Source organism: Sciurus carolinensis, chromosome 2 (genome assembly GCF_902686445.1).
Source record: "Sciurus carolinensis chromosome 2, mSciCar1.2, whole genome shotgun sequence".
Classification (NCBI taxonomy): Eukaryota; Metazoa; Chordata; class Mammalia; order Rodentia; family Sciuridae; genus Sciurus; species Sciurus carolinensis.
In genome coordinates, this window is record NC_062214.1 from 11,128,054 (window position 1) to 11,139,907 (window position 11,854).

Sequence of the window (11,854 nt, forward strand, 5' to 3'; positions counted from 1 at the left end):
TGATGTGATGGTTGAGATGAGGCAGCCACAGGAAGAACAGGAGGTTGTTCTCAGCTCCCTAGGGAGAGTGAAGGGAAGGCTGCAGGGGATGGGGAGCTGCAGGTGGACCTGCAGGTGGAAAAGGTGAGAGCCCAGGAGTTTGGGGAGGGCAGCTGGGGCCACTGGAGGCTTTTCAGAGGCTGGTGACATTTGGTGTTGTTTCTGGAAGTTTCCTCTGGCTGCCGTGGCAGCAGAGAAATAAGCAAGGAGGCTGTGGGTGAGCGTGGCGGGGCCTGGACAGGGCAGCCGTAACAGTGGGCTGTGGACAGCACAGGAAGGAGCCTGAGGTGGTGGCGAGGGAGACGGGAATCCAGGCGACACCCAACTCAGGCCTGGCATGGAGGTGTCACTGAGGAGCGAGGCTGGAGGCCCGGTGGGATGGAGGACCGGCCCCTGGGAACCGAGCCTCTTCCCAGGATGCTTCGGGCAGATAATCAGGTGCCCCAGGGCGGAGCCCAGGAGAGGGACAGGGGCCGGGAGGGACTCCGAGGCTTTCTGTGGTTTGCTTTGCTGCCTCTTCGGCGCTGGGGCTGCGGTGCCAGCCAGCGCTCTGCCCCCGAGCCCCACGCTCCGCCCGTCCCAGGTTGAGAGAGCCTGGGCGGGAGACGGGCAGGGAGGCGGGTGGGTCCAGTGTCACCGATTGTGGGCTCTCTCCCTGGGTGACCTCAGAAAGTTATAGGGGCCTCTGAGCCCCAGGTCCCACGGGCCCAGACGACCTGTATGGGGAGGTGGGCGCTGCCCAGGTGGAGAGGACCCGGCAGGAGGCAGCTCTGGTGGCCAAGATCCTCAGTTGCTGATGGTCCTGCCCTGTCCCCAGGGAGGCCACCAGGCCCCACCAGGCCCACCTTCCCTCTCGAGACCCCCAAGGCCTGGTGGTCCAGGGTGACTGGTCCTGAACGCAGCACGTTGTGGGAGTGAGAGCTTTAAAGTCCAGGTGCTTCCTGACCAGTCCAAGGCCCGGGACAAGATGGGCCTGGGTCTGAGCCTGGCTCTGCTGCTTCTTGGCTTGGGGACCTTGAGCAAGGACTTGACCCTTCTGGACCTTTGTGTCCTCATCTGTGTAATAGACCCCCTCTCCCCTCCCCCTCCTCCCCTCCCTCCCCTCCCTCCCCCTCCCCCTCCTCCCCTCCCTCTCCCTTTTCCTCCCTTCCCCTCCCCCTCCATCCTCCCCCTCCCCTCCCCCTCCCCCTCCCCTCTCAGTTGTTAGGATGAAGTGAGGCAACAGCCGCAGCTCCCTGTGGGGACACCTGACGCCAGGTGTCCTAGACGCTGGCCTGCTCTGTCTTGTGAGCAGAGGTCCCCTGGAGGAGCCTCGCTCTTCCAATTCTGTGGGTGGGGCGGGGCCCTGGGGTTCTGCTGGGACAGCCTTGGCCTCTGCCACACCCACGGGGCCTGGGGCACCTTGGCTCCCCACGGCCTGCCCTTTCACCCTCTGGGCTGAACCCAGCGTCAGCAACCAGCCCAGCCCTCCAGCACACAGGTGGGGCCAGACAGCAGGTGCACCGCAGGCCCAGAAAGGGCAGGGCGCTTGCCTGAGGCCACACAGCAAAGGGAGGACCGCGCTGGCAGCGGCTTGTCCCTCAGGTTCCAGTGGGCAGTCAGCGGGTGGCAGTGACCCACACTGCCTGGGGAGCAAAGGGGCAGGTGCACTTGGCAAGTGCTGGGCGTTGCCAAGGGACTGGCCCTGGGGTGGCTTCCACCACCGGAGGTCAGCTCTGGGCCCAGCCTGGTGACTCAGCAGAGCCTGCTGGCCGGGCCTGGTCATGACCCCTGCTTCCCAGAGAGGAGGGGTCCTTCCTCCGCCCAAACCCAGCATTCCCAGAGGTCAGGGAGCAGGGCCTGGCCCGGCAGGCGACTCTGGGCTGCTTTCCTCCCGTCCTGCTCTGCTCGTGGCTATTCGCTGGCTCTGCTCGTGCCCTGCCGTCAGCCTGAGGGGCGGCCCTCACTTCCTCAGCCTCATGGAGGCCCAGAGTCAGCTCGTGCTAAGCTGGGTCACAGCCCCTCCTGGCTTCTGGCTCTGCAGAGTCCTGTCAGGCCTGCGCCGTCCCTGGCCTGTCCCCCGAGGCTGCCCTCCGGGAGCTCTGGAAGCTTCTGTGATCACAGTGCCCGACCCCGGGCTTTGTGCTTCTCGGCCATGGCCCTGCGTCCAGCTCTCGTTGTCCCCACCTCCTGAGGGGGAAACTGAGGCACGGGAAAGGGCAGCCGCACCTGCCCCAGGCAGAAAGCAGGAGGCCGTGGTCTGCCTGACCCCGAAACCTCAGCTGCGCTCCCCTCCGGGCTTCATGCTTAGCACCATGGTAGCCGGTACTGCAGATGGCCACCCAGAAGGCCACCAGAGCTGGCCACGGGGAAGTCCTCCTATTTTCCTATTGCTTTAGCAGGAGGGGTATGGCGTGGCCAAGGTCACTCAGCCAGCAGGAGGTGGGGCTGGACACAGAAGCAGGGCCACACGGGCCGTAGGGCGCACCAGGCCCTGCCCTGGCATGGAAGGTTCTGCAGTGGGCGACCCAGACCACTCTCTCTGCCCCCTGGAGGTCCCTCTAGGCACAGGGAAAACAAGGCTCAGAGACGCAGTGACTGGGGAGGCCCACGGAGCGAGGACGCCCCTCCTCTCTGTGCCTGCACTTCACTCTTGGTGTTCTGCTCCCTTGAATGGCCACGGGGCGGTCATCTGGGGGCCAGTGATCCCTGCTGGTGGCTCCTTGGGTGTGAGCCCCACTTGCCCACCCCTGGGAGCCCCAGCCAAGGCCAGGCGCGGGGCAGTGGCTCTGGAGCTGAGGTCCCCTCCCGACCGACTTGGCAATGTCTGCAACCTGAACAACTGTGTGTGTTCGTGCAGCGCTCGGATGGGACCCGGCTCTCTCCGTGTTCAGACGGGGTCTCTGAGTTGCCCAGGCTGGTCTTGGACGTGGATCTCCCGACCCCGGCCTCAGAGCAGCTGGGATCACGGTCCTGGGCCCGGCTCTGGCAGTGTCCGTGTTCCGACGGTTCTGCCTGTCACCTGGGGCAGGAGGGGTGCCTCAGACGTGGAGCAGCCAAGGCCAAGGATGCCGCCAACGGTCCCGCGGTGCAGAGGGAGGCCCTGCCTCCAGGATGGTGGGTCTCAGCCCAGCCAGTGGCAGAGGCCCCGGGTGCCAGGCTGGGGGCTGGTCCCCGATGTGGTGGCCTGGCGCCACCTGGTGGCTGCACAGATATTGCAGCCACAGGATCAGGCACTGTCCCTCCGGCGACCCTGTGCTGTTAACCCCCGGTCATCCCAATCACACGTGGTCGCCACTGGTCCCTGTGCCAGTCGACGCCCGGGGTTTGATCTGGAGACTCCAGACCCCACGTCCACGCCACAGGTGTCTCAGAGCAGGCGCATCTGTAGCCATCTCAGATCACCCCAGAGCCCCTCCAGGGAGCCGCCTAGTCCCTCTGTTGCCCATGGTTCATCCACCTTCAGGACAGAGCCGGACCGTGACTCGATTTCCCCCAGGTGCCACCACCTGGGCCGCCACCTTCGCCTTCTCCCTGGGGCCCCAGCGTCCACACTTGCCCCCGACGGTCTGGCCCACGGGATCCCAGAGGGATCCTGTGAGAGCCCAAGTCAGGCAGGGTCCTCCCGGGCCCAGAACCTTCCTTGTCCCCACACGGTGGAAGCCAAGGTCCCCAAGACCCAGGAGGCTGGCTCCATCTAAAGCGGGAACGCGCCCAGCCGCGTCACCCTCCCTCTTCGCTGTTGCTATAGCCGCAAGAAGCACCGGCGACGTGGACTTCACGTCCATCTCCAGGTGGCCCGCTCCTGGGGCAGGCAGGGGCGGGTCTGTCTGGTCCCAGCTGTGTCCACAGCGGGCGCCCAGTGTGGTCCAGAGGTGTCGGGCGGGAGGGTCTGCACAGGGGCAGCACTGGTACAAGCAGGGAACCCCAGAGGCGGGTCAAGGCTCAGGGGACAAGCGCGTGCCTGTCATGGTGAGGCACTGGGTTCCGTCCTCAGCACCACATAAAAACAAACAAATATGATAAAGATTAAGTCTAAAAAACATCCCTGCCTCACACTACGGCTTTGTGGGTTCTAGTCCCACCTCCACTTCCTATAAACTGTGCAACCTTGGACAGGGTAGTTAACCTCTCTGGGCCTCAGCTTCCTAACAGGAGTAAAAATAGTACCCATCTTGTGTTTTGACAGCATCAAATGCACCACCACACAAACTTCCAGCTAAATCTGGGCTCGGGCATACAGTGGGAGCTCAGTAAATGAACGCAGTTGAACAAGTATTATGGCTGCTGTGGAGGCAAGTAGTAGGCGCTCAAAAGAGACAGCATCTTCAGTCACATTGCCTCCTCCCGCCCTCTAAGCCCCGAAGGGATGGGCTCATGTCCAGCCAATGCACCCAGTAGGTGCTCACTAAGTGCTGGTGTTGAGGAAAGGACACTGGCCATGCATCCTGGGAGGCAGCCTCTGTTACCCCATCTTCTGTGAAGAAATCAGAGGGGCACAGGTGACACGGGGCCTGGGAGCTGGTGAGGTGCCCTGAGGCCGCCTCTGGGGGAGCAGAGGGAAGGGCTGTCATTGCGTGGAGCGACCAGCAGGGGGAGCGCAGAGTCCTGCACCCGCCGGTGGCTCCTGGACCAGGGCTGCAGGTGACCGCCCAGGAGGCCTCCTTACGTTTTGAGCCCCAAGCGCCCAGCCTTCCCCGCCCGAGTGCCAGCCGGCCAAGGGCCGTTCACTGGAGAACCCACTCTCCTGCCTTGCTGCACGCTGAGCCGGGGCCAAACCAGCTCGGGTCGCCTGAACTGCCCCATTACCAGAGGTGGGCACGGAGGCCAGCCGGGTGGCCACCAGCCCTGCTGCATGACAGGAGCCGAGGCCGAGACTCGGCCATCTTGTCGGTCCCCAGAGGGAGGGGCGGCCTGCGCCCCCTGCGAGGTGAGGAGGCAGACACGGGCCCAGAGCAGGGACAGCAGCAGCGATGGAACTTCTTTCCGACGTCACAGTCCTGGCCCACCAATGCCGGAGAACCAGCGGGGAGCCGGGAGGAGGCCCAGCCTCGGGGCCAGGGTCTGACGGTTGGAGGCAGGAGGAACCCGGGGTGCAAGTCCCGGGGTGCTGGAGGAAGCCCGCTGCAGACTCTGGTTCCAGAGGCGTGGAGGACGGGGCGGGAGACCAGCAGAGGCAGCAGGTGCCACTCCTGTCACCCCAGCAGCAGGCTCAGAACACACTGGTGCTGCTGTACCCAGGGGTGGCCTTCACCTCCTGCAGCACCTCAAGGGCTACCCATGATCCCCCGGGACTTTGATTGGCACAGGGGAGACCAGCCCTGCCAGAGTGACCGTGGGCTGCAGACTTGCACCTGCTCTGGGCAGGTCCACGTTTTGCTGCTTTTCAAGAAAGCCTGACGGTTTTGCAGTGTCACAACCTATGGTCCCAGAGGCTGGGAGGCTGAGGAAGGAGGACTGCAAGTTCAAGGCCAGCCTGTGCAACTCAGAGAGACCCTGACTCAGAATAGAAATAATAAGGGCCGAGGACGTAACTCAAGGGTAGAGCACTTCCTTGCATGCGTGAGGCCCTGGGTTCCGTTCTCAGCGCAGAAAGGAAGGAGGGAAGGGAGGGACATTGAGTAGGTTGTGACCGGATGAGCGAGGTCATGGGGTCCTTCACGTGCTGGCGCGGGTCTCCCCAGCACCTACTGAATCCTCAGAGGACCACCGGAGGAGGAGCAGCATTGGCCTTTCTTTTACAGAGAACAAAGGCTCGGAGACAGCCAGTGACTCACCCGGGATCACACGGGCCACATGCACCGGGCTGGAGTCCCAGCCCAGCCCCTTTGATCTGTAGTCCACACCCGAGTCGCCTCCAAACTCCGGCCAGCTCTGAGACAGGGCCGTCTCTGTTCTGCTTCCCCTAATATATATTTTAAGTGGACTCCCCACCCATCTTTTTAAAAAGGCGGCTAGATCTGTTCTGTACAAAGGACACTACATCATTAGCGAACGTGGAAAACTTGTATAAAAGCAAAGATAACAGGAGCCGAAGGACATCACCACGTTCTGCCAGCCGCTGGCTCTGGCCCCGTCTGACGTCGGAGGTCAGCTAGGGCTTTGTTAGGAGAGACAGGAGAGCTGGCCGGTCAAGACCTGAGCTGCGAGGGCCCTTTTCCCTTGAGATGCTCAGAGCAGCTGCAGAGAGCCCGGCGGGAGGCTCCCCTCCAGGAAGGGACGCCTGTGTGACCAGGGCCCCTGCTCTCCTTGGGGACCCTCCAGCCCAGGCCACACCCTTCTCCTCAGCTCCCCTGGGCCCTCCCAGCCCTGAATCCAGACCCTTGTCCGTGCACAGGGGGGGATGGGGGTCCTGGGAACGCAGCCCATCTCTCCCTCTGCCCCTCCTGCCAGAGCCCTGGAGGCAGGGTATACAGCTGGTGCTCAGCCAGGCCTCCAGCATCTGATCCTTGGTTTTATTTATTTTCATTTTGTTTGCAATAGCACAATGTTCCCTGAGCCACCAACTCTTTCCTGGGCAGGGTTTAGAAAACATTTCCAGATGGGAAATCATTTTAGGAAAGAAAAATGACTGAAATTACAGGCCATTCTCTCACCAGCTTCCCCAGGACTAGCTGGCTGCCCCTCGGAACCTTCCTGAAGCGGGAGGGTGGGTCTGAGTGCATTCAGGCCACAGGGCCTCCTGACGGTCTGGACGGCCACCTCTGGGGCTGCAGGCCCGGGTCCCACTCCTGGTCCGCCACAGTCCATTCCACCACCCCTGAGCTGGGCACTGTCCACCATGAAGCATCTGGGTCCAGAGTCCTCTAGCCAGAAGTCCTGCAGGTGGAAGGACAGCATAACCCGGAGCCAGGACCCTGCAGGCCACCGCCCAGGTTTGGCAACAGATCATCCGTAAGAGAGCAGGAGGAGGAGTGGAATGGACTCAAGTCACCGAGCTTTCAAAAAGGGACGAGGACACACACAGCCGCCATGAGACGGTCTACACCAGTGGGGGGACACCGGAGGCTGCAGTTGGAGGGAGGGAGCGGTGAGGGCGGTTCCACAGTGGGGGTGGGCAGGGTTGTGTTTCTTGGCCTGGGAGTGGGCGTGCGGTGTGTGGCCTTCTCGGAAGTCGTCGCTCTTTATAGTGCTGCTGTGTGTGCGATTGAGTTTTTAAAAACAAGTTTTTTAGGGTGGGGTGATGCCCACCTTAATCCCAGAGGCTGGAGAGGCCGAGACGGGAGGATTTTGAGTTCGAGGCCAGCCTCAACAACTTGGCGAGGCCCTAAGCAAGTCAACGAGAACCTGTCTCTAAATAAAATACAAAAAAAAAAGTTTTTTTAAAGACCAGGCAATCCCCATAGAGAGGAAGAAGGGCGCGGGGCTCTTCCCTGGGCGGGAGGGAGCGCTGCAGTCAACCGCAGCTGCTCCTTTTCCGTCCAACAAATATTTGCAGCCCACAGAGGGTGGACGAGGCAGCACCCCTCCTGAGCGGGACACCCTCCGGCGGTCAGGACACCTTGGGCTGGGGATCAACTCCAAGAGCAGAGCAGCCTTGGAAACGGAGAGCTCAGGAGGGAAGGGAGGTGCCCAGGCTGGCAAGGAATCTGGTGGGGCGCTGCGCGACGGCGACGTTTGGATACTTTGTTTCTTCCTCTGGATACTTTGTTTCTTCCTCGCCTTCCTTCCTTCCTTCCTTCCTTCCTTCCTTCCTTCCTTCAGCCGCTCTCCTCAGGACCACCCCGCACCCCGCCGGGCTCCACCACGCCTGGCGCCAGGGCTGTGCCCCCTGCTCTGGGGGAGGAGCCAAGAGGGCACAGCAGGGCTGAGCGGTAACGGGTCTGCTGTGCGCTCACCTCGCCCACCTCGCCAGCTCCCAGGGAGCCCGGATCTGCTGCATTCCCGGACCTGCGCAGGCCCCTCCTGCCAGGAGAGAAATGGGGGAATCCAGAGACCCTCAGGGTCCCCTGTGCTCAGAGAAGGGGGATGTGGGCCCCTGGCTGACGGGCAGACGCGTACTGACTGGGACAGATGCGGCTGCACCAGAGGGACTTTCAGAAGCAGGTTGATTTGGCTGCAGTGGTTCAGAGCGGCCACCGTCTAAGCCATCTCTGGACCCCGAGTCTGGAAACTCTGAACTTCACACTTAGTGAGGGGCTACGTGTCCGTGGGTGGTCACTCTGTCCCCTATTCTTAGGCTGGACCAGTTTTCACCTGTTTCGTCTGCAAACCTGGCACTTCCAAGAAAGAGGGAGCTCCAGCCCACGCCGAGCTCTCCGCAGAGCTCCTGAGACCCTGGGGACACTGTCAAAACCTTCCTGACAAGGAGAGGAGCTGAAGGGCTCTGGGGGGGGGACCTGGTCTGCTGCAGTAGGGGGACGTCAGGAGGGAGCACAGCCCAGGGGGCAGGGCTTGGGGAAAGGTGGAGTGGAGTGGGGGGCCGGGAGCAGGCCGCAGAGGCCCAGGGCGCTGGGGACGTGGGGAGCGGCGAGGAGGAGGCTGAAGTTTGGACCAGGCCTGGGGCTCTCGGCCTGTCCAGGACACGGAGGTTTCTCGAAGGCCAGTGAGGGAGCCAGTGGAGGCTTCATCGAGGGTGGGCTCCCAGCCTTGAGGGTAAGAAGGCCTGGCAGTGAGGGTCGGCAAGGGCAAGGGGCTCTCCTGACAGTGGGCCTGGCAGCCCTCGCCCGCCCCATCTCTGCTGCCCCAGCCCTGGCTGCGGGGCAGTGGGGCCTGGACTTTAGCCCTCCTCCTGGCTGCTCGGTACAGAAGGGACCGTGGGAGGGGAAGAGGGCAGCAGCAGGGGCCAGAGGAGGCGGGTGGGGACCCTGGGGTGTCAGGACCTCCTTTTCACTCAATGGCACACCTGCCCGCCCTCTGTCTCACACTGCTGTGTGACCTTGGGCAAGTTACTTAATCTCTCTGTGCCTTCTTCCTTTCCTTGCCTGTGAAGTGGGGATGGCGACGCTGATCTAGAGGGTGTTTGTGGGATGCAGTGAGCTCATGTGTAAAGCATTGGTTTCTGGTGAGAGCTGCAGTGCAGGCCACTGTTATTATAATTTTCATTATTATTATCATCACCTCCCTCCAAACGTCACAGCAGTGAACATAGTTTCCAGAACAACATGAGACCTACTGAACACATCTGTGACCTTCCTGATTCATCCCGTGCCCAGCCTGGGCCTCTGTGCATCTGTGTATCTGTTGGAGAAATTGCTGGAAGTCAGATACCGTGCAGGTTTGTGCATCCACGCTGTGCTCCGGACGGCTGGCCTGGCCGTAGAGGTTGCCCACCGAGGGCTGGCGGCTTGGCTTCCCCACCACTTGGGCGACACTGTGTATCAAGAGCGTTGGGGTTTTCGTTACTCGTAGAGGAAAACAGGCGTGTCGGTGGGAAAACTGCAGTAAGAACTGCTATTTTTAAACCAAGAGTGAAGCAGGGTACTTGTGTTTGTTGAGTTAACACAGTGTCATTGACCGTCTGGAAGCTCGGACGTTCTGTTTGCTGTGTTTTGCTGTAGTTTCTCCCTTGTCCTCGACACCCAGGCCCATGGCACTTGTCCCTGGAGGCATGCACGCCCTTCTGAAGCAGGGTCATCCCGCGTGTGGGACGCTCCCTCTGGGTCCCTCCTCGCGAGGGGCCTTCTATTGCAGAGTCTCTGCTGCTACCCTGCGTGCCTTCGCCCTCCCGGCCTGTGACACATTTATTTCTCCTTCCTGTGCTCATGTTCTTTGGGGTGGAACATTTTTCAGGCATGAGGAAACCTGGGCCCAGGCCTGTCTGCTCTTGAAGACACGCAGGACTGGGCGGGAGTGGGGCTCAGCTGCCTGGTGTCCAACCCTCCCCTCGGGCAGACAAGTCAGCTGTGACCGTGGCCGGCACGGCCAGAGCAGCTGTCCATGTTCTGCCTGGCTGGGCCGTGGGACGCTCAGGAAGGGAGGGTGCTTGGAGCCTGCTCAGGGCCGGGATGACCCCTCAAAGCTGCGCAGCCACAGGCCCTCTCTCCTGCTGGAGGCCAGGGCCTGCTGGAGGCACGGGAGGCTGGGCTCCTTCCAGGAATGCGGAGAGCTGAGTGGGGGGACTGGAGCCTCCAGGCCAACCCTTCTTTGTGGGCTCAGCATGATGGTGTGGGGCAGGGGAGGAGGCGGAGCAGGCCAGGGGCTGAGGCACAGGTCGCCCCGGGCGTGTTGGGTCTCTCTGAGCCACTGTGTCCACATCAGGAAGACGAGAGGATCGCTGGCACCTGAGTCCCCTTTCCTGCCTCCCTTCCTCCAGCCACCACACTCTTCTCACCAATCACGCGACCGTTCTGGCACATCCGCCAAGCCACCCACCAAGCCAGCCACCGGGCGTGAAGCGGCCAGCCACAGGCCCTGCCGGAGCCGAGGTGGAGGTGTGTGTGAGAGGATCATGCCCCTGCCCCAGAGGCCCTAGCCCCAGCGCCTGGGACCGTGACAGGTCACAGGGACAGGGGACATTAAGGCTGCTGGTGAAGTGTTTGCTAAGCAACTGTCAAATGGGGAGATGGGCCCGGGCCCTCCTGGTGGGCCCAGTGTCACCACACAGGTGCTCACGGTGCAGGAGGAAGCAGACACTCGGTGCCTACCGTCAGGGTAGCTGGCACCAACACCCCCAGAGACCCGGCTCTGAGTTCAAGCCACGGCTGATGACAGACGGAGCCTGCCAGGTTGCCCCTCTGCCCGGCACAGCAGCAGCAGGGAAACTTCCTAATACACAGTCACGAACAGCGGACTAGTTAAAAGCAACCCTCTGGCCCTGTGACCGCTAGGTGACGTCTTTGCTGTGGTTTTGGTACTTACAGGCTCTTTGGGGTGGGCCTACGGGAAGGTCATGCTGGGTGGGCAGGTGCTGATTTTCAAAATGGAGTGACTTTGGCCTTCAGACCTGAGAGTCCGGCCTTTTGTCTTATAATGATAGGGGCGTGGTTCCTTGTGGCTGCTTCCAGCTGAACCGGGAGAGGCAGAGAAGGCTTTAGGCTGGAAGCTCAGCGGGGGCTGGACTGGCTCATGAAGCGCTGGCTCACAGTCTGATTAGTAACCGCCTTCACTCAATCTTGTAAAAGAAATTTCAGGCAATTGACCAGACAAGGCCCTACCTAGAGCAGTGTGTAAGGAGAGGGCCCATCGACGGGAGCAGCGAGGGGAGAGTCTGGCCCAGAAGGTTCCCGGGGGCATTTCCCCATGTCCTCCCGGAGTGCGGCTATCTTTCCTTGGACTAGTGCAGACCTGTTGGCGCCATGAGAGTGTCCTCTCCTCAGAAGACAGGTGGCTCCCTCCTCTGCGTCTCCTGTTTTGGGGAACTGCATTGCTGAGGAGGCGCCTTGGATTTGAAGAGACTGGGGGATCTGCCACCCACTCCAAGTCCTCATTCAGGCCATGGGAGAGTTCACCGTAGAGACGGTGGCTGTGCCTATCCCTGCTGCCCCCGGCCACTCTGCCAATATGCCCGACCAAGGAGCACTGGGGCGGCGGTCGCTCTTTTGTGTCTGGGACGTTGAAGTGGAGTCCAGAGGGGAGGACGGAGCCAGTTCGACCTCCCCCTCAGAAGTTGTGAGGAGGACAGGGAGGCAGAAGGTGGGACGAGGGGTGTCAGGCAGTGAAGAATGGAGCTTGCCCAGAGGAAGAAGGTGCCGGGTTGGCTCTGGAGTGGCGGGGTGACGCTGCAGGCTGTGTGGCACGGGAACCGTTAGGTAGCACCGCGGGGTAGGGACAGGGTGGGGGTGCGGCAGAGCAGGAGGTGTGCAGTGGAGAGGTCCCAAGGAAGTGCAGGAGGAAGGGGCGAGGAGAGGTTGGACCGGCCGTCCGTGGAGGAGGGATGGGCTTTGCCACCAAGGAG